This window comes from Equus przewalskii, chromosome 16, assembly GCF_037783145.1.
Source record: "Equus przewalskii isolate Varuska chromosome 16, EquPr2, whole genome shotgun sequence".
Classification (NCBI taxonomy): domain Eukaryota; kingdom Metazoa; phylum Chordata; class Mammalia; order Perissodactyla; family Equidae; genus Equus; species Equus przewalskii.
This window is the reverse complement of record NC_091846.1, coordinates 25,937,562-25,959,963: the sequence shown is the minus strand read 5'-3', so window position 1 is coordinate 25,959,963 and position 22,402 is coordinate 25,937,562. Positions and strand designations below refer to the sequence as shown.

The 22,402-nt window shown below is 36.5% G+C and overlaps 1 protein-coding gene across 9 annotated transcripts in view; it reads right to left on the bottom strand.

The window, feature by feature from the left end:
* The window catches only part of TSC22D1 (TSC22 domain family member 1), a 132,924-nt gene that overhangs the window by 62,174 nt on the left and 48,348 nt on the right, over positions 1–22,402 (bottom strand). The gene's annotated exons all lie outside the window — the stretch shown is intronic.

The following is a 22,402-nucleotide window of genomic DNA, read 5'->3' as shown; positions in this document are numbered from 1 at the left end:
GTTGGAACCACTGCACACAGAAAATTATCTGAGCGACTGTTTGCTCAAATCTCCCAAGGATGGTTCATAACTAGTGCAGTTCCAGAGGCACAGGCGAAAAGTCAAGTCACTACGTACAACAGATGACTTAGGTCAGGAGGGTTTAATTTTCTCAAGAAATTTCAGTTAAGAAAGGCCACTCAACAATCCCAGTAAGTTATATTATCATCCCCATTTGACAGATGAGGAAACTGAGGCAGAAGAGCTGAGTTACTTGACCAAGCTCACATAGCTGCTAAGTGGTAGAACTAGGATTCAAATCCAGGCAGTCTTGCTCCAGTCCTCACTACTTCAGTAAGTCCAACTCTGTTGCTCTGAATCCACTTAGCTCTTCCATGTATAGGCTAGGCCTTATGACCTAATCCTTAGTGACTTTCTATTTTTATAATTATTTCACATACATATTTTTTTCATAACAAAACTGCAATATGTTTAAAATAAGAACCATGACAAACTTCCCTTGTATTCCCACAGCAAGGAATTCAAAATGTTTAATTGATCATTGCAACAAATAATAGCTGTAAGAAATCAAGAAACGGTGAATTGAAACAGGCAAGACCAGCTTACTTGATATAAACCTCCCTTGAGCCAAACTATAGCCATCAGTCATTAGAAACGCGCCAATATGTGCATACTGAACATAATGAAATTTAAAGATAAAAATATGGACAAGATTCACATAACACAGACATATCCACAACTAATAATTTTCGAGTTATCACATAATTACTAATATGAAGATTGCTATTTCAGCAATTTTACTTCCTAGTTCCTTCTGCTAATTTCGAATGTCTCCACACAGATACCCTAAAGTACACAGAAAAAGACAGAGGACAGAGAGGTGACATAGTTAAAGATGAAAGTCTAGAAATCTGTTGGGACTCTATTTTGGAATATACAAACCTAGACTAAAGTTAACATGGCAGAAGAGAAAGAAAAGTAAATTATTTCCATCTAAACTCCACGATGCCATACATAAATACTTTGAATTTTCATATTGCCATCACTAATAGGTTTGTAAATCATCTACTTGACCAAGAACTTTCTTCAGTTTTTTGGGGGGGGGGGGGAGGTGTAATCTAGAATAGAAAACTATTTCAGTATTTCCAACTCTAAAGCAGAGAGAATAGAGAAGTTTACAGCATAAACTCTCAGTGTCTCAACACGAAGGTTATAAAGACAAATGAAACAGAGGTAAGACTTGGCAAGTGGATGAGTAGGTCATTCTACAGCTGATGAATACTTCATTACAATTACTTGATACCTTTCTCCTTTTACTTAAATACGGATCCATTACAAAACCTAATTTTATAGATTCTTGAATATATCTATATTTTTATTTTGACTGGAAATACTGGAACACTTTAACATTAAAAAATATTTTAAATAAACTCACGACAAAATCAGGAGACATTAATTAAATAAATCTTCGAGCATATTAACATAAAAAGATGGAAATTTAATTTTTAACTCTTTGTTAAATATGCAGGATAATACATCAAGACTTTATTATAAATAATGATTACTTAATGGGAATTTGAGCTCCTGGGTTAATTGGCATTGCAAGCGGTTCTTTGTCTGATGCTTCAAAGCCCCTGTAAAACCTATAGAGGAAAAAACTATTTTATTCAATATCAGCAAATGGTGTAAAATATCAAAGTAACAAAAATAATTTTATGTTCTTAGGGCATATTGTCAGGTCTCTGTTTACTGATGAAAATTCAATTTTTCTCCTCTTGGAGCCAGAAAAATTAGACCCATATTTAATGGATATGTCTTCCCTTTTCCCATCAAAACCAAACGTTGTTCTCTATTTCACCTGTGCTCTAGTTTTAGAGCTTTTTAAGTCCCTATTAAAAGTCTCCAGGAGATGGATAAAAGTAATTTAAATGAAACGTCCACCCCAATGATAATGTTTACCATTTCCTTAAAACCATATAAATGAAACCACTTCCTGATACGAAGTCAAATATTTAAGCTTGATACATCATAACCACAATTCACAATGTATTGAAGTTTAACATATAAGACCAACAGCAAATATTAGTCCTGGACATCTATTATTCAATTCTATGAATTACTCAAAAACTCTACTAAATATGTTAGAAAAGCCAAAAGCATATGTAAATTAAAAACCCCAGAATTGTGCCTAAAACCAGTGTTCTTGAAAGAAAATTACACATAACTGGCTAGTTCTCCTCTGGAATGCTTACACTTAGAAGGCTGTCTTTATTGCATGCAAATTGTTGCCCAATATGATTCTTAGTTGTTTTTAATTCAAAACACCAAAGCTTATGTTTTAAGAGTTTTAGTGTTCAAAGGTTCACTATTTCATAATCTTTGATGATTTTGTTTAAAATATACTTTTTAAAACTAGTTTTTTTTTTTCCCAAACCATATAATTAAACAAGGAAACAGTATACTCTGCTATTAAATTATCCCAGAAAACCTCTCTGGGGTCACTTTATGACGGTTGAAACTACTCTGTAGAAGTTTAAACAACCTTATTTCAAAATCAAATGTAGCTGTTACTAGACAACTAGATTTTTCAATAAACTTCAATTTCACTCAATAAATAATTATTGAATGCCTACTAAATATAAGGTAGCATGGTAGATTCTGTGGAGCATTCCAAAAAAGAAGACATTTTCTACCTTTAAGGAGCTTATGGAATAGGAGAAATCTTTTTTTAACATGTATAATAATAGCAAGTATCTATATAGTACTGGGCAGTGTTTTAAAAATATATTAACTCACATATTCCTTACAACTGCCCTATGAGATACGTGCTATTACTGCTCCCCATTCATAGACGAGGAAAATGAGGCTTGGAGAGGTTAACTAACCAGCTCAAGGTGCAGAACTAGTAAGAGGCAGAACTGGGATGAGAATGCAGGCAATGCCCCTGCAGAGTCCATTCTTTTAACCACTCTGCCCCTGCTGACTTGAAAAAATGATTAAAGTAAGGAGTGGATGAGTGGCAATTTTTTTTTAAGTATTAAAAAAATATATGTATTGGGGTCGGCCCGGTGGCCCAGTGGTTAAGTTCACACGTTCTGCTTCTCAGCAGCCCAGGGTTCGCCGGTTTGGATTCCGGGTACGGACATGGCACCACTTGGCAAGCCATGCTGTGGTAGGTGTCCCACATATAAAGCAGAGGAAGATGGGCACGGATGTTAGCTCAGGGCCAGTCTTCCTCAGCAAAAAGAGGAGGATCGCCAGCAGATGTTAGCACAGGGCTAATCTTCCTCAAAAAAAATTTTTTTTAAACCATATATATGTATTAAAGTTCCAAAAGAAGATCATGTCCACTCAGGCAGAACTTGAAATGTGGTCCCAGAATAGTTAAGTTTCAGGGGAAGAGTAGAGCAGGAATTCTAGGTAAAGAGAACGCATTAGCAAGCGGTTATGTAAAGGTAATATATTAAAACTATGAGTGAGTAGTCAGCTAGAAGAGAACAACAGGAAGCTACTAAAGACTTCCGAGCTGGGTATTGAGAGGGAATGTTTCAATAAGATTAATCATATGACCGGCTTGGATGCTGGGTGATCAGCAGGTGTCTTCCACAAATAGTCCAAAGAAGTAGTAACAGCCTGGACTATGGCAGTGATAATGGGGATGGAAGGAAAAAGAACAAAAAAGCAAGACATATTAGAGAATCAGAGATTACAGAACTGGATAACCCAGAGTGTCTGCTGTGTACCAGGCATTGGGGACTCAGGAACACTCATGCGGGAAGCATGAGAAAGTGGACGCAAAGGTGACTAAGCTTTGGAGCCTAGATGACTGGAACATCGGGACAATCATTAATAGAAGCTACAAGCTTAGGAGAAGGAGCTCATACAAAATATAAGGCAGTCAGTCAGCTGCATAGCACAGGGTAACGGGAAAGAGGCCCAAGGTTGAAGATAAGGGTTTGGGGTCACCTGCAGAGTTGAGAGTTGAGAACTGTGGCAAGTGCTTCAGGAGTAAACAGACAAGAAAGAAGCAGACCTAAGGAGATAACTTTAACATACCCATACATAGCTCACGAGAGGAAGGGTAAATAGCCAAGAAAGGAGGTAAAAATAGCAGAAGTAAGAAGAAAACAAGAGAAGTGCAGCGTCAAAATAAGGATGGCTCAAAAAGGCACGAAAGAACAAGCTCGGAGAGGTCTAAGAATGTAGGAGTCAGATTTACATATTATACTCAACAACTAAGGATCTGAATTCTAAGTTTTACACCCAAAATAAGCGTCTTACATTAAATTATTTTTTAAAACTTACAAAGTCTAATCGTGTAGGTATTGATGTTATCCCCTAAAACCAACACGGAAAACTAAGTTAAAGTATACGAAGTCCCACAGAACTCCATGCTGAAAACAGACAAAGCCACGATGCAGACAACGCATACAGCTCCCTGTAATGTCAATTTTACTCAGTGTTAGGTCATTTAAAATCCTATTTCATATTAAAACAAAACTGTATTATGGACTGAAAGATTCACAAGACTTCATAGAAATTTCACACTAGCCTCAAGTCCCTTCCAGTTTCCTTCCTCAGTCCCCCCATGCGTGCCTTCATTCTCCCCACTCTTTATCTGTCCTCAAAGCGCCCTGTAACTCAGCATGATAAATCCTTAACAGAGGGGAGGTGCTAGAAGATGCTATAACAGCACATAAGAGGGGCTTTTCCCAATCTTGGGGAATCAGAGGCAGCTTCCAGGAGGAATTACACAACCTTTAACTTGGGACACCAAAATAACACCAAAAATGTGCATAAAACTCTCCAATTTCATCTATACCCTGAAGTTATCATAGATTTGGAAGGAATTAAACTAAAAGTATGATGTTGACAAAATGGTGCCTGCAGTTAAGAGAAACTGACAAACGTTTTGTTTTGTTTTGTTTTTTCCTTTTTCTCCCCAAAGCCCCCCAGTACATAGTTGCATATTCTTCATTGTGGGTCCTTCTAGTTGTGGCATGTGGGACGCTGCCTCAGCGTGGTTTGATGAGCAGTGCCATGTCCGCGCCCAGGATTCGAACCAACGAAACACTGGGCCGCTTGCAGCGGAGCGCGCGAACTTAACCACTCGGCCACGGGGCCAGCCCCAGACAAACGTTGTGCTTTTTATTTCAGTACTATTAATGCCTGTACTTCCCATTCTTCATATACCAAATAGGAATACAAGCATCTGTCTGCATCCACTAAATCCTTTATAATTAAAGTTCATTTAACCTCACAGGCATGTTCAAAGATAGCTGACAGTGAACTTTTGAGATTCATGTGCAAACTGCATTTAGCCTGTGGTTGGTTAGCTTGGTTAGTTACAGTATTAGTGAAACCATCGTTCCGATGTTTATACTTTCTGGTAAGTTTGACTTTTCCATGGAGTAAATCTGGCCAGTTATCCTGAGTTGTGCTGTAGATGATCACAATATGGATTTAGAAAAAAAGAAGAGAGAGAGGAAATCACTCAGTCTAAAACTTCCGCCCGGCTAACAGAAATAGCCTCCCAGCACATCTCCCTGAGTCTACTCTTATTCCTCTGTAATCCATGTCTCCATCCAGCAGCCAGTGTGATCTTTTTTAAAACATGTATGAAACTATGTTGCTCCCTCTTCCCCAGCTTCATCTAAAATCCTTTAATAGAGTTCTAGTCATAGTGCAGTAGGAAACGAACTCCTACAGGGCCTATGGTATCTGGCTCCTCTCACCTCTGCAACTTGTCTCACCCCAATGTCCCCCTTGTTCCTCGTGCCTATCCACCCAGGCCTCCCTTCTGTTCCTTAAGCAAGTCGAGCTCCTTCCCACAGCAAAGCTTTTGTACTTCCTGTGCCCTCTGCCAGTTCACAGAGATAGAGAGAAACACACAGCCCCCATCCTCATGGGGAAGAATTTCTAAGGAGTAAAGTGTCTAGTCAAAATGAATAACAACAAAACATATAACTGTCTCATGAGGCCCCACATGATAGGCACGAAGTGGCAGATGAGCATCAGTCTTGGCAGAACAAAATAATAAGTTTAGGGAAAACTGAAATTAATGCTAACAAGCCACACTTATTGAATGAGGGACTCTAAATTATTAGTAACAACTAAGACAAAACATAAACTGGAAATCTCAGCTTTTGCACCCACACGGTATGCTTCCACACCTAGATAAGCCAACAAATCGCTACAAAATTATTACAAAAATAGTAACCAAAAGAATGGTTCGCTATCAATAAGAATGCTAGAGGCAGCAGTGGTAAATTTTAAAGCCAACACTATTATGCTAAAGAAGTAATCAAAATGATCAAGAAGGCAGGATGGTGGTAATAGTTGTAAAACAATGTGAATGTACTTAATGCTACTGAACTTAAAAATGGTTACACTTGGGGCCGGCCCGTGGCCCAGTGATTGGGTTTGCACGCTCCCCTTCAGCGGCCCAGGGTTTCACGGGTTCGAATCCTGGGCGCAGACATGGCTCTACTTGTCAGGCCACACTGGGGCGGCATCCCATATGCCACAACTAGAAGGACCCACAACTAAAAATACACAACTATGTACCGTGGGGCTTTGGGGAGAAAAAGGAAAAATAAAATGTTTAAAAAAAAAATGGTTACACTTGAAAATGGTTAAGATGGTTTTATGTTATGTGTAATTTACCAGTTTAAAAAGGGGGAGGAGGGGAAGGAAAGTTTCAACACATTTTTAAGATTAAAAGACCTGGACCTCCTTGCCCTGAAAAACATAAAAGCTAAGAAGGATATGATCTAAGTCTATTAATCATAAAAGATAACAGTAAGAATAGGCAATTGCTCACTAAATTATTTACTAGACTAAAAGGGGAAAAAGACGATAGACAATCAAAAGAAGAAATATAATCACACATTTAACAGGTTTATGTTCATTAATAATCAAAGATTCATATTAACACAAACCACTATTTTCACCCATCAAATTAGAAAATTACATGATAATCTGAGCAAAGGAAATGAGTACTCTCATACACTGCTAGTGAAAGCATAGTCAAGGCTTTTTTGAAAAGAAATTTGTCAGTATTAGGAGTCTTAAAAATAAATGTACTCTTTTGTCCAATAATTTCACTTCTGTGAATTAACCCTAAGGAAACAATCCTAAATACATTAAAAAGATTAATGCCCAAATATGAGTGTTGATCAAAGCACTATTTATAACGAAATAGTGAAAAAATGAATGTCTGACAATAAGAAAATAAATAAACTCTGGTACATTCACATAACGCTTTTATATAGCAAGAGAAAATATTTCTTAAGAATTTGTTGCAATATGGGAAAGTGTAAAGTTAAAAACTTATGGAAAGTTGTATATACCAGGTATAATTTCAAACATTTTTAAACAGCATGAATAAAAATTTATGCTTAGAATTTTTCTACTTTCTATAGTTGAGCTTATGTCACTATAATGGGGGGGAGGGGGCGTTGGTTAATTTAGCAATAAATTAACTTTAAATTTGGGAGGAGAGAATAAGGGAAGTTATGAACTTCACAAAACATCCAACTGGCTGTCTTATTTTTCCCCATTAGGCTGTTGGTACCCTAAGATCAGGAGCTACATCTAATTTTTTTATGTCTAACATCTAGCACATAAATAGGTTGAGATATAGTAATTGCTCAATATGACACTCTGAAAACACCCACCCATCTAAATGACAGCCTTCTCAACAAAAAGAAACGTATACACACAATTTTTTTATTTAACAATCAGGAACCACCCAATCAAGCCAAAAATCTGTGACTCAATAAAGTAGTTTGTGATTAAAAATGAATGCCACCACCAATGAATGCCTTTTTTTCCCTAATTTCTAGAAAGAGTAGTAGAAATGGTTTCATGATGAAGATAGGTTTTAATTTGAATGCTCAAGGATAAGATTTGGTTAAGTGAAGAGCTTGGATAGCAAGTCAAGAGGAATTGTCCAACCAATGGCCATAAACAAAATCTTTCCATCCCTTAAATGCTGATGCTCCCAAAAGTTCTACCTTCAGCCTTCTGCACTTCTCATTCTAAATACAATTTCTCGGTGATCACCTCTAGTCTCATAGCTTTAATTATCACCATTAAGATGACAGCTTCCAAGTCAGTATCTTCATTTCAAAATTTTATCCCAATCTTCAGGCTCAATTTTGAAGCTCAATGGCCATCTCTACTTGGATATTTGTTTCAAACTCAACATACTTGAAAGAGACTTAGTCTTCCCTCTGTAAACCTGTTCCTCCTATATTCTCTATTTCTTTGAAACAGAACCACTTCCCACCTAGAAAATCAGGTTGTTCTTAACTTATCCCTTTCCTACACCTACACCCATCCATCAATAAGACAGGAATCCCTAAGTCTTTCTTACATCAATCTCTTCATTCCTATCTCTAAAGCCTCTGTCCTAATTCAGGCCCACATAAGCTCTTGCCTAAATCCTGAAATAGCATTCTACTTGACTTTCCTGCCTCCAGTCCTAAATCTCATCAGTCCTCTTCAGAGATCAGCTGAAAAGTCACCTGCTCAGGAGGGTCTTCTCTGCTCCTTCACACCAGATTAGATTTAACTGTGACGGATCACACAGTAATCCTCTACCTCCCCTGTCTTAACACTTCTGAAATGATCTTGTACAGGTTGTCTACACTATGAAGTCAGCTCCTACATGAGGGAAGGGATTGCCTCTCTCATACCATTTTGCTTTACTTCATCGAGGGCTTACTTAAAATGACGTAGTGTATAGGATCCAATACGTGACTGACAGTAATGATTGCTTGGAGCCTGGAAATCTCAAACATGAACCTACATACTTTTTCATTGTATGTGGATGCTTTTTATGATCAATACAATATCGATTAATTTCAATCTCATGGAAGAAATGACAGATTTGTGTCATGTATTTTCTTAGTCATCGTAGACAAAAAAACACAAAGATCTGCGAAAATTTTTGGATATTAGAAATAGGTCTTCATTTTTGAAAATGTGGAGATAAATGGATTAGGAAAAAAGTGACCTAACAAAATAGAGTGAAATATTTAACAATAGAAAGCACTCCTTAAATAATGTGAATTGACTAGAACAGAGATCAGCTTATAAAACCTGGCTGGCTTTTTCTTTTTTTCCATTTTGATTCAGAATTTGCATAAACCATTGGAAACCCTAACTGCTAACAAAGGAGATATATCCAACTGCGTCACCATGAGTAGTATTAGCCAATGCTACGCTGAACCACAATAGAGAATCTTCTCTCTTCCACTCTCTCCTTCCAAATTTGCTCTCGAGTTAGCTACTTAAGGTCTTTGGGAGAAGAGAATTCAGATGACAAGTTACTTCAGTAGGCATGAACAATCCCAGACACCAACTAAAAACAGTCTTGATAAACTTTGATGATAACCTACACTAAAACTCTGGCAAATATAGTAGAAAAGTTTGGAAAAAGTTCCTTTCAACGTGTGGGTAGCTACAGATAACTAAAAGTTTGGTAATTCAACTAAGAAACAAACTAAAAAACAGAAAATGTTACCTTTTCTATTACTCATCTTTTCTTTTATCACCTTTAGATTCAAAACATTGAAGGACATTCTAATTAAAACTCATTCTGAGTATGATCTGATCATCTGGAGAAGATATAAATTATTCATTAGATGTTGTCAGAACAACTAGAAGCCATCTGCTAAAAGATACAGTCAGATCTACTCAGAGAACCAAAATAAACTCCAAAGGGCTCAGAGATTATACAAAAAACATGAAACCAACAGCTAAAGAAAACATAATTTCTTTATACCCTTGGAGTAAAGAAGGTCTTTCTGACTCAAAATTTTAGCCATAAAAGGAAACTTTGATGAATTTGGCTACATAAAAATCAAAAATCTACACATGGAAAAAAACAAACAAAAAACCCAACCACTATGAACAAAATCAAAAGATAAATGTCAAACTGGGAAAAATATTGGCTACTCCTCATATCACCTCATATCACCAACGAAGGACTAATTAAAAAAAGGAAAAACCAACTCAATAGAAAATGGGCAAAAAATATGAACTGGCAGTACATGGCAGTGAAAATATATATGAAAAGAAGCTTTAAGACACTCATAAGAAACATGCAAATTAAAAGTACTCTGAGATACAATTTTAACCTAACAGATGGGCAAAAATCCAGAAATTCAATAGCATATGCTAATGACAGGGCAATAGGGTAACAGGCATGTTCATCCATTGCTAGAGGGAGCGTAAAGTGGTACAACCCTCATGGATGGCAATATGACAATATTCCTCAAAATTACAAAATCATACCCTTTGACTCCGCAATTCTATTTCCGGGATTTTAACTTATGAATACACTTACACAGATAGGAAATGACATATACACAAGGTTACTCATTACAGTATTAGCAAAGATAAGAAAAAACCTAAATATACATTAATTAGAGACTGGTTAACTAAAATATGATATATCCATATAATGTAGTACTACACAATCGTTTAAAAAAATGAGGAAGCAGCCTATTTACTATATGAAAAAAGCAAGGGACAGAACTGTGTATAGTATGCTATCTTTTCTGTAAAATTTTACAAAGTGAAAAAATAATATAAATTCAGAATTGTTCATAAAATAAATATATATAGAGAATTTCTGAAAGAACACTAAAGAACTTAATAGTGGCTGCCCAGGGCTAGTATTAGGAAGGTACATAGTACTGGGTGAATTTGGAACGAGGTAAGAGCAATACTTGGCAATATGTACCATTTTTAAACCTATTAAAAATTTTAAAAAGAAACAAAACCGTCTCACTTCAAATAAGCAGTAACTTCACACAGGGGGAAAATAAGGATATTAATACGAACAAAACTCACTCTTGTAGTATACTATTTCTGACAGTAGATAAACACTTTGCATGTTACCACACTATAATACTTTTTTGAAGTGAATGGTTGAAATAGAAGTGAGGCTGATTTTAATAAAAAACATATCCCATTTCCAAAAAGTAGTTTCTAAATGTCTTAGCTAATCTGTATTATCCCTAGAGTAGCATGTTACTTTATTGGCAGAACGTCAGCATCTATGTTATTTTAAAAAAAGTTTTCTGTTGAACATCATGTGTGCTAGAAATGGATGCTGAATAATAAGGGGCACCCCCTTTTCCAATTTCCCCTCCACCATGGATGACCTCCCTCTTAATTCTGATGACCCTACTTTATAGCAGAAGAAATACTATATATAGAAATACTATATACTTATATAGAAGAAATACCCTCTTTATATCTTAAATAGTCTCTTAATAAATAAAAGTTCCTAAAGACTTGGATTCAGGCTCCAAAAGGGTACCTGGACATAATGGCTAATGGAAACCAGCCATATGGTAGAAACCCAGGCCATCCCAACACATCACACACACCCAGGCCATCTTCAAAACACACGCAGTGACTGCATTACACCAATCAAGAAATATTCTTATCATGAAAAAAAAATTACAAGTGAAGTACTATTTGATTTATGTTTGTTAAAAGTAGCAAAATGCTGGGGCTGGCCCCGTGGCCGAGTGGTTAAGTTCGCGCGCTCTGCTGCAGGCGGCCCAGTGTTTCGTCGGTTCGAATCCTGGGCGCGGACATGGCACTGCTCGTCAGACCACGCTGAGGCAGCATCCCACATGCCACAACTAGAGGAACCCACAACGAAGAATACACAACTATGTACCGGGGGGGCTTTGGGGAGAAAAAGGAAAAAATAAAATCTTTAAAAAAAAAAAAATCTGTGCTAAAAGTAGCAAAATGTAGAAAAGGACACTAAAACACTGCATCAAAAATCCACTAAGTGGAAAAGATGAGATCAAGGGACTTGTAATTTCTCCCTCAAAGACAGGATTTTAAAAGTCCAGTTTTGCCTAATTCCCTTCCTTTCCCCTCCTATTTCTGGAAACAGCAACACTCCTAACAACAGGAGCTTCTCAAAGTAGACAATAAAACACTTCAGCAGAAGCAGGTTGATTACCACTAAGATGAAGCAAGGGAGAGCAGTCTCTTCTCCAGTCCCACGCGGCTGTTAGTCACCCCCCTTCTTCCTGCCACCTCCTCATCTCTTCACTCTAGTCGAACAAGCCAACAATTCTAAAAGAGCAACCTAGAATTACAGCTGTCTGATCTACCAGGCGCCCTTCTAGTCAGGATCAATAAAGCATTTACACACACACATATACACCTGTGTGTGCATGAGTTTGTGTGTATATACAAATACATGTATATGTATAATCCATAAATATAATCAGACGCAGATTGTGTATAAGATACACACACACATCCCTTTTAATCATCAGAGCTAACAACTGAAATGGAAGTTCATTTTCACACCTTCTCTATTCATCCTGTGCTATAGCCATTTCACAAACTAGTATTTATTTTCTTACAGAGTGCACTTATCTATGACCATTACATCTAAAATGTACAAGAGCAATGGTAACATCATTGTTACTGTAAAATAATTATTTCTTCCTCACTAAATATTACTAAGAATTGGAGAAAATAATGAGCATAAATTAGAAAATTTCCCAGAGGAAACTATTACCCCCTATAAATACATCAATAACAGAAAATAATCATTAAATTTTCAAACTGAAAATGTGCAGGAACATTACTCCTTGATCTATCAAAACTGGAGCATTTTACAATATTTTCCAGCCTAATGCTGTTATTTTCCTTAAATGTCTACAAATTAAATTAGTCTCAAGAATATGTCAACACGTTCAAAATAGTTTTGACAAAGAAAGAAGTTAAAAGTCCCAGAAGAGGGGCCAGCTGGGTGGTGTAGTGGTCGGGGTTGCATGCTCCAGTTCAGTGACCCAGGGTTCACAGGTTCGGATCCCGGGTGTGGACCTAGCACCGCTCCTCAAGCCATACTGTGGCAGCACCCCACATAAAATAGAGGAAGACTGGCACAGGTGTTAGCTGAGAGCCAACCTTCCTCACAAAAAAAAATCCCAGGGGCCAGCCCGGTGGCACAGCAGTTAAGTGCACATGTTCCACTTCAGCAGCCCAGGGTTCGCCAGTTCGGATCCCAGGTGCGGACATGATAACACTTGGCAAGCCATGCTGTGGTAGGCGTCCCACATACAAACTAGAGGAAGATGGGCACAGATGTTAGCTCAGGACCAGTCTTCCTCAGCACAAAAGAGGAAGGATTGCCAGCAGTTAGCTCAGGGCTAATCTTCCTCAAAAAAAAAAAAAGAAAGAAAGAAAGAAAAAAGTCCCAGAAGAAAACTAACATACTACCGCGAAGTAGAGGTAAACAAATATGTTAATTCACAAAGAGTATTTCTAATTAAACAAATTGTCTCATCCTCCAAATAAGGGCCAAGATAAAAATAGAATGGATATCTTATTCACAGACAGTCCTAACTGTATTTATCTAGCTATCAAAGTATCATGGACATGGTACTATTACTTTCATCCAACTTTGCTTTAATATTTATTTAAGACTGTACAATGGTTTAATTCAAAAAGAGCCCGATAACCTGGGAAAAGAAAAAATTTGAGGGCATTAAGGTGATGGAAAAAATTTGAAAATTTAAGTAAGGCTGGAATTTATTTTAATTGACCTGCAAATTATTTTAATTTTGAAGGACTATGAGAGAAAACTCCAATTTTTTTAACCATATTCTAAACCAGTAAACTCCAAAATAGGGTATAAAAGACAATCAATTTGGTGCAGCAATATTAAAATTCCTTTTTAAAAAAAATCTTAAAAGATTAAGAAAGACACTGAGCTCTGCTGATATTTAACATGCAAATTGAAACTGGCCCATTCAGGGCATCCCTTGGTCAGATGGTCTCCATCAACTGGAGTGCTCAAGCAGTGCTCCAGTTAAGGTTTCCTCAGAGGCAAGGCTAGGACTGTTCAGTAGCACTCTTAGCTGGTTACTTTGAATGTTTTACATTTTACTGCAGTTTATGGGCATCTGATTAAGTGAGTTAATTGGTTTAACAAAAATAACCCACACCAAATGGAGAGAAGGCTTTAAAATATTCCTGCCAAGGAATATGGGATTATGATAATATTAATAATGCAAGCAGAAGCAAATAAAAGGAAAATGGCAGAGCTGAACACTTCTCCTAGCACAAAATACCCTATTAACCCCATTAGCTGATAAATGCTAATCAGATCTACAAAAAAAGACCCTGCAAAACTATCAAGAATTCTATCTGAAATATAGATTTTGTCCAATAACAAAAGTGACAATCATAGCCCTAAACATATATTGTGCTATGATAATTAATGAGAACGTGAAGCCATCACTATCAGGAAGACATCTAAAAACTAAACATCCAGAACATAAAGACAAACATCTATATTTTTTAAAGATATGTTTAAAGCCATACAATACTCAATCCAGTTCTTTCAACATTTTACAACACTCACTAAATATTACTAACAGATAGCAAACAGTTATACTACATTGGGAAAAGAGATGCTTGTCCTCCTCTGGTAAAAATGGGTAAAACGGGTAAAAAAAGTAAATAGTATAGTGACAAATTAAAATGCAATCTTTAATCAGTAAATACTGTCAAAAGAACTAAAGGAAAGATTGCTTTAATGTTGGAAGAAAGAAGCATTAGAGCAAATTATATAGTATGGAAGGATGGATAGAAAAGACACATTTCTTCCATGTCTCAGCCTATGGTATTTGCTAGATTCTGTTTCCAAAGTACAACAAACATTGCAGTTTGTGTGCATGTGAAGAATTAAAGAAAAATTTTACTGGAGATGATATAATCTCAAAAGCAAATTTCTTCTGTAATAAATTGTATGTGTAACTGATGCAGCAGCTGCTTTAACTAGGAAAAGGATCCTCAGAGAAATTTACAGACACGGCAATTCATGCGAAAACTACTCAATGAGCGATTTAGGCATAGCCAAGTTATTCCAACAAAGAAGTTGAAATAAGAAGTGTGCACTAACTGTTCCAGATATCATCAACATGGTTTATCTAAAAAAAAAAAAAAAACCTTTAAAATAGAATTATCAGGATATTTTTAACAAGATAGGGAGTGGCTGAAAATTCCTTTCCCCCATACAGTTCACTAGTTACCTATTTTGAAGATCTTAAAAGTCTTGCGGAACTTAAAAGATGGGCTTGGATTTTTCTTTTACAGAAAGAAAAACGTTCAAACTATGCTCATCTTTTCTGTGACAACAAGAAGTTAAGCCACCAAGCAGAATCTTCAAAACAACACACACTAAACCTGGACCTTCAACATAAAAGGAATGTTTGAGCAGTTTGTGAGAATGTGACTGCTCTTCTAGAGTCACTTCCTATGGGAAAGGAATGTTAAAGATGGATGTTTCAAGTCATCGCCATCATTTTGTGATTTGTTCCAAAGAGGTTGAGCGTAATTTTTAAAAACCTCTCATTTGCACACTCAAAAACTTAGAAACCAAATTTTTAACCTGTTTCAAAATCTTCCAAAAGAAGCACATCAGGTTTTTAATCCATTTCTTAAAATGGTAGAAACTTAAAACCTTCCAATCAAATGCAAGGACAGATGATTAGGGACTATCGAAATATCACCAAAATCCTCAGCATAAATGCTGGAGGATATTAAAGTCTTAGTATCATGATTTAGGAATCACTGCCATTTGAATATATGTATCTTTGTCAACCACCTATGACAGCCATAAAAAAAAAAAGTGTCAGAATAAACTGACCATAGAACCAGATTCATATTACTGTCATAAAGAGTTTAACCAAGATTTTAAAAAACAATGAAGCATGTTACAGATAAATGTTTAGAAATATCCCCATGACTTTGTGATTTGTACGGAAATGTCTTATGTTGTATGTCTAAAAAACCTCTCAGATCTGCATACCCAAAATATGTACTTATATTAGAGGTGAGCTAAAAATAACTTGACTTATAGAGGTAAGCAATTAAAAATTTATGAGACAAACTTGGTTATCTCTTTCCTATCAAGAAGCCAAATTTAAATAGAAAAAACGATGATGCCCAAAAGCATAGCCAATAAATAGTATCCAATTTTCCAAAATTTATAAAGCTAGAATTTACATATAAATCTCTTCATTTCTAGTGGAGCCTTCATGTCACAACTGAATACATTTCCAAGAACATAAAAGAGGTGTTGACTCTTTCAGGATAACCTCTTCTTTGTTATAAGTCACCTGATGTTTTTAGCGGGCTCAGTGAAAATGGCAATCTAAATTTGCCAATAGAGATACACTACAGACTTATTAACAAACTGGCTCATAGGAGGATGAATGTAATATATTTAAACAAAGGTTTTGGAATTCAGACTACTTAATTAGATAACATGCATAAAATGTGTCTTCATTCAGACAGTCCTATATTATCACTACCAACACAAAGAGTTCAGAGAACAAAGAAGGTGAATCCTGAGAGGTGATTATTGGTTTCTTTTTGTTTTTAATGCACTAAATTTTACAACTAAGATACCAAAGCTGTGGTTTAACAGTTCATATGAAAAGTGGCAGCAGAGCAGCTGATTATTTTTAGAAACCTGATAGCCATTATAAGATTTTTTTTTTTTTTTTTAAGGATTGGCACCTGGGCTAACAACTGTTGCCAATCTTTTTTTTTTTTCTGCTTTATCTCCCCAAACCATCCCCCCACACACACAGTTGCATATCTTAGTTGCAGGCCCTTCTAGCTGTGGGACGCCGCCTCAACGTGGCCTGACAAGCAGTGCCATGTCCGCACCCAGGATCCGAACCCTGGGCCGCCACAGCGGAGCACCCAAACTTAACCACTCGGCCACGGAGCCGGCCCCTATAAGATTTTTTTTAATGCCCTTTGAAAAATAGCATTGAAAAACATGAGTTCACTATTATTGTCACATTTTCCATGAAGACATTAGAATACGCGTACAATAATAGAATGCCACCAACTGAAATAGTAGACTACATACTTAAAATGTGTGAAGAAAAATTACTTAGAAAAAATTACCGAATTCTTATAATTAAAACTTTAGAAATTTTAGGAAGTATTTAATAAGCTATTTTATTCAGACATATTTTAGTAAGTGTGAGATTAGTGACTGATTTTTAACTTGTTAAATAAATGAGAAGGTTATTCTCTGCTTTCAAAGGAATATTATGAATTTAATAGAGAAATTAAAGAAATGCACTACCATCTTTAGCAAAGAAACATGTTTACAAGCTTTATAAGATGCCAGAGGTAATTAGTTCCCTATTAATTCAAACATGCACATTTTCTCAAAATAAACTTATTGGTACCTTAGCAAGAAAAAAAAAGTTCTATACTTCAGTGTACTTTTTGCTCTACAAAAGGACCAATTCGACTCGATGGGAATAAATTGGTTTGTGGTCCAGCAATGTACTTTGGCACCACGCAATTTTTAGAATAAAAATGTACACTAAGCTCACAACTGCCAGAAAGCTGTTCTAAAGAATGTTAGGCAATTCAAGCAAGAAAAACAAAAAGAGCTATAATGTACATTATTTCAAAACAATGACTCACAGTTAATGAGTATTTTAAGTGATTGCAAAAGGCTCAAGTGATTAGTTTATTCCAACCACCAAATGCCAGGCTACCAGGAGTGTTTATTGTTCAGAACCTAGCAAAATAGGCCCTAAAATTACAAAAAGGTTTTTTGATAGATTTTTAAAGTTTCCTCTGAGAAACATACCATGTTAAATGGCAAACTGAGTCTTTCCATTCTAAAGTTCTCTAACACAAAGCGTAAACCGAGTCAAGACAAAAATTAAATCTATTAAGGAAACGACCTCTTCGACCCCCTGCGGGAATGGTGCAGAGGAAAACCTCCTGAACTAAAGAATGAAAACAGAAATGCTGACAGTGGGCCATCGTCCCATAAGAAACAAAGTACAAGAGAAATGAAGAGCCAGACAAGCAAACAAGGAATGAATCACTACGCATCAAAATTCTTGTTCTTATACTCAAATTATCACTAAATATCTCTTCCCAGAGATGATCACAAGTCAGAATCACTTGATAGTTCAGAAAGACATCAAAGCTGCACATAAAGCAAAATCAAAACTAGCTTGAATATGTTTCCAAAGTTAGAAACAAATCTAACTTTTCAGTTTTGGAACTCTGAGTAGTGGAATCATTATAAGCGTCAATTACTTTTATAAAGTATCAGAGCCTAGAAACAAGACTCTAGAATTTTTTTTCTTAAATAACATATCTTTTGTCATCATAGAAAGGCACGAGCTGGGAGAGAATACTAAAGTTCAATTTAATTCAGCTTTTATAGAAAAGGCTTTCAATATTATTGTGAGTTTATCTTTCATTGATTACTTTTCTTCCTTTTTACTTGGTAAAGGGAAAATAAGGCGGCATCTGAAGATTTGTATAAGCCAGTTGCTGTGCCAAGCAGTGGCAAATGGTAAGCAAAAGCACATGAGATCCCTGGTCTCTTGCGAGCTTTCAGCTAAATGGAGAAATGGCCCACAAAAATGTGAAAACATGCCTATAAGCAATGACACAATACGTACATGGCACTATGAGGTAAGGAAATGACCACAGACCTGAGACATAAGGACAAGAGAGCAAGACAAACACCAAAAAGTGGCCAAAGGTAAGACTGGAGAGGTAAATAGGGACTTGGTCTTTCGGGGTTTTACAAATTACACTAAGGATTTTTGTCTCTATCCTATCCATGGATCCTAAGAGCAATAGGAAGTCAACTGAGTGTTTTAATTAAAGTATCATTAAACTTGTATCTTGAGAAACATCATTCTGGCTGCACTGTGGAGAATGAATTGGATTAGCACAAGGGGGTATACAAGGAGCTCAATTAGAACTGTTATAGTTCAAGTTAGGAAATAATGGACTGAGCCAGGGTAGTGGAAACAGAGAAATAGGTTGTTGAGATATTTTAGACACAAAAATCAACAGGACTGGATGACGGACTGGGTAAAGGTGGTGTGAGGAATACAGATATACAGAAGGAGACCTAGCTTCCTGGCAAGCATAATTAAATAGATGGGGGTGATATTCACTAAAATGAACAATGCTGAAAAAAGTTCACATTTGAGGGAGGAGAGATCATAAATTCATAAAATGTGTTTGAAGTGCTCTTGAGGCACACACAGTAAGATGCCAGGTAGGTAGATCGATCTAGGAAGTTAGATTAACTTTCTCAGTGTTATTTCTCCATGTTGTTAAACTTGAGTCATCAGTAGAAAGGTAGTTGATCTGAGGTATGGATAGAGACACCCAAAGAATTGAGAGGTAATGACCAAGGACCCAGCCTCAGAAACTCCAATATATAAAATGAGCCTCAGTACACAGAGAATCAGTCTGCAAATGACACTAAGAACCAGCTAAGAAGATACATGGAAATCAGAGGAGTAAAGACTTACAGAACCAAAAAAGTCAAAAGCGAATGCCATCAATAGCGCTGAATGCTGCTGAGAGCACACATCTGACAAGGTATGAAAACTGTCCATTTGATTTGGTGATAAGGCCAATAATAACTTCAGTAACATTATTTTAGTGAAGTTATTAAGAGGTAGAAACAAGATTGGAGTGGGCTGAGAAGTGGCAATGGAAGAAACGGAAGGAATGTTATAGACAGTTCTTAAGTTTGGGTACACAGAGGAAGAGGTGAGGCAGCAGTTACAGTTAGATATAATATTTTTTAATTGGAGAGACTTTAAGATATTTGTATGCATATAAGAAGGATCTAGTTGAAAGTAAAAAGTTACATATGAAAAGAAAGAAGGAATAAAAAAGTCTTAAGTCATCTAAGAAAGCAGAGGTAATGTGATGTAGAGCATAGGAGGATGGAAGGATGGATGCTGAAAAGGTAAGATTTATGTTTGGTATCAGGAGAACGAAGTCTGTGTCTTTATCTGTAAAGTAGGAAGTGAGGTATCTGCTGAGAAATACGCTCAAGTGTATTCTAATGCAGTAAAATTTTAGTTAAATAAGAAGGCCTTTATATAATAACAGAAACACAAGTTTATTGCAGGATCTGGCATACAGTAAATGCTTTATATATATTAGTCCATTTCATCCTCGAAACAACCCTGTGAGGTAAGTATGTTTATTAGCTCCTTCACAGGTGGGGAAACTGAGGCACAGAAAGGTTAAACGACTTGCCCAAGGTGAGTGGCAGCACTGGGTATTCAAAAGCAAACACTGACTTTAGAGCCAACGCTCAATTAGCTGTCGGACCTCTTGCTGGGCTTGCGACTGCCCCTACAATCCCCTATTGTCACTAGAGATTGATGGTTTCTTGGGACACTAAAGACCCTAAGTCTGGGACTGCTAGGATGAGAGTTATGTTGACTCCACGTTATCAAATAATGAAAAGTAAACTTATTTATGGCTAAGAAGCCTAGGCAAATAAGAATTCATAAATTGACCTCTGTAGTCACTAGTTTACACTAGTAGCAATACCAAAGGTTTTTTCTTTTTTAATCTTTCAATGCTTATTTTCCAGCACTAAACAACCATCCAACAGCATTAAGGTGGCATTACAGTTTACCTGTTTGTGTGTGGATCTCCCTCACTAGATTTGGGCATCTCAAAGGCTGTCTACGTCTTCTTCATTGAAATATTTTTTCAGTGCCTAGTATGTGGCAACTACTGTGGAAGGTGGTAAAAAAACAATATACAAGACAGACATGACTCTTAGTCTCAGGAAGTCAGGCAATAATAAATAGACAAACAACATACGCTTTTAAATTGAGAAAAATACTAGGAAGAAATCAATAGAATAAGAGAATATAAATCAAGATGTAGAATTTAAGTATAGTGACTAGAGAAGTCACCTCTAAAAAGGAAACATTTAAGCTGAGACTTAAAAGCTGGGACAGGTGCATTCCAGTCATTGGGAATCCCCTAAGGCAACGGATAATTAAACATTTTAGAGACTAGATGAAATAAACCCAAGGTTGGCTGGTGGGCAGGAGTAAGGGTAAAGTTGGAAGTGGATACACGACTTTATGCATTTAGCAAAACCCACAGAGCTTTATGACAAGAAGAGTGAACCTTAACGTAAACTATGGACTTCAATGGACTATCAAAACTGGCTCAACTGTAACAAATGTAGTAAACTAAGGTACGATGTAAGTAGAGGAAATGAGGGAGGGGGAATTAACCGGAAACTTTCCATACTTTCCATTCAATTTTTCTGTAAACCTAAAGCTGCTGTAAAAAAAAAATTAAAGTAAAAATAATCCAAAAACAAACAATTGGACTAACGAATAACAGACTGTATATGGGAGGTGAGGAAGAGCTTGCTCAATGGTTTTTGACATCATGAGATAAACAGTGGTGCTGCAGTGAGATAAAGAAGATGAAGAGAAAAAATAGTTCAGGGTTGCACATGTTAATTTTTTAATTATCCTAGTGGTTATCAAGACTGGAGCTTTGAGCAGGTGGCTGGGAGGGAGATAAAAATTGGGGGAAAGTTAACAAAAGAAAAAGTATTAAGCCACAGGAATGGCTAAGTTTACCTAAGTGTAAACGGAAAAGAAGAGAGGGAAAAAGTTCAAGGATTGAGCACTGAACTACATTTCATAGTTGGAAGAAAAGAGTAAGACCAGCAACAGCAATTACTAAGTAAAGGCTAGGAGGAAAACCAGAAGTACATGCCGTTACAGAAGGCACGAAAAGGGCGTTTCAGAAGGTAGGAGCAATCAACTACATTGAATTCTGCTAAAAGGTCAAGTAAGAAAGAGCCGGTAAGTGTCCAGTGGATTTGGCAAGATTTGGCTTGGGTGACATGGACAAGAGCAGTCATAGAGGTATTAGAAGCAAAAGCCAGATTGGAATAGATTGAAAAGTAAATAAAATTTGAGAAACTGTAACAATATGAATAGAAAATTCTTGGTAATAAAAGTGAGCAGAGATTGCAGTAAAAGTTAGAGGGTGGGGAAATGGTCAAGGTAGTTTCTTTTTCTTAAGATGTTATATGACGGCGTAATTAGACGCAGTAGGAATGATCCGGTAGAGAGGAAGATTTGCTCATAAACAGAGACAATAGTAAAGACACAAAGTCCTTGACAAGATACAAGAGATAGATCCAGGTTCTAGAAGACAATGAAAAACAGCCCTTTAAAAGAGGGGTACGGAGATAGAAGCATCTTAATATTTCCAATGCTTGGGAGATGAATGAAATTTAAGTAGATGAATGCTCAGTAAGATTAAATGAATCAAATTAAATAGCTAATGATTTAGAAGGCTCCTAGTACAGCACCATGACTTGTAGGTGTTAGGACTCAAAACTAAATTGAAGGCAAATTCAAATATTTAAAAATGCACACTGACTTCCAGTTTCCAGTCCAACAAGTAAAGTCGTCACTCCAGCGCACACAACAAGAAAAAAGCTGAAATGAAAATCAACAACTCCTCTTAGCTCTATGGG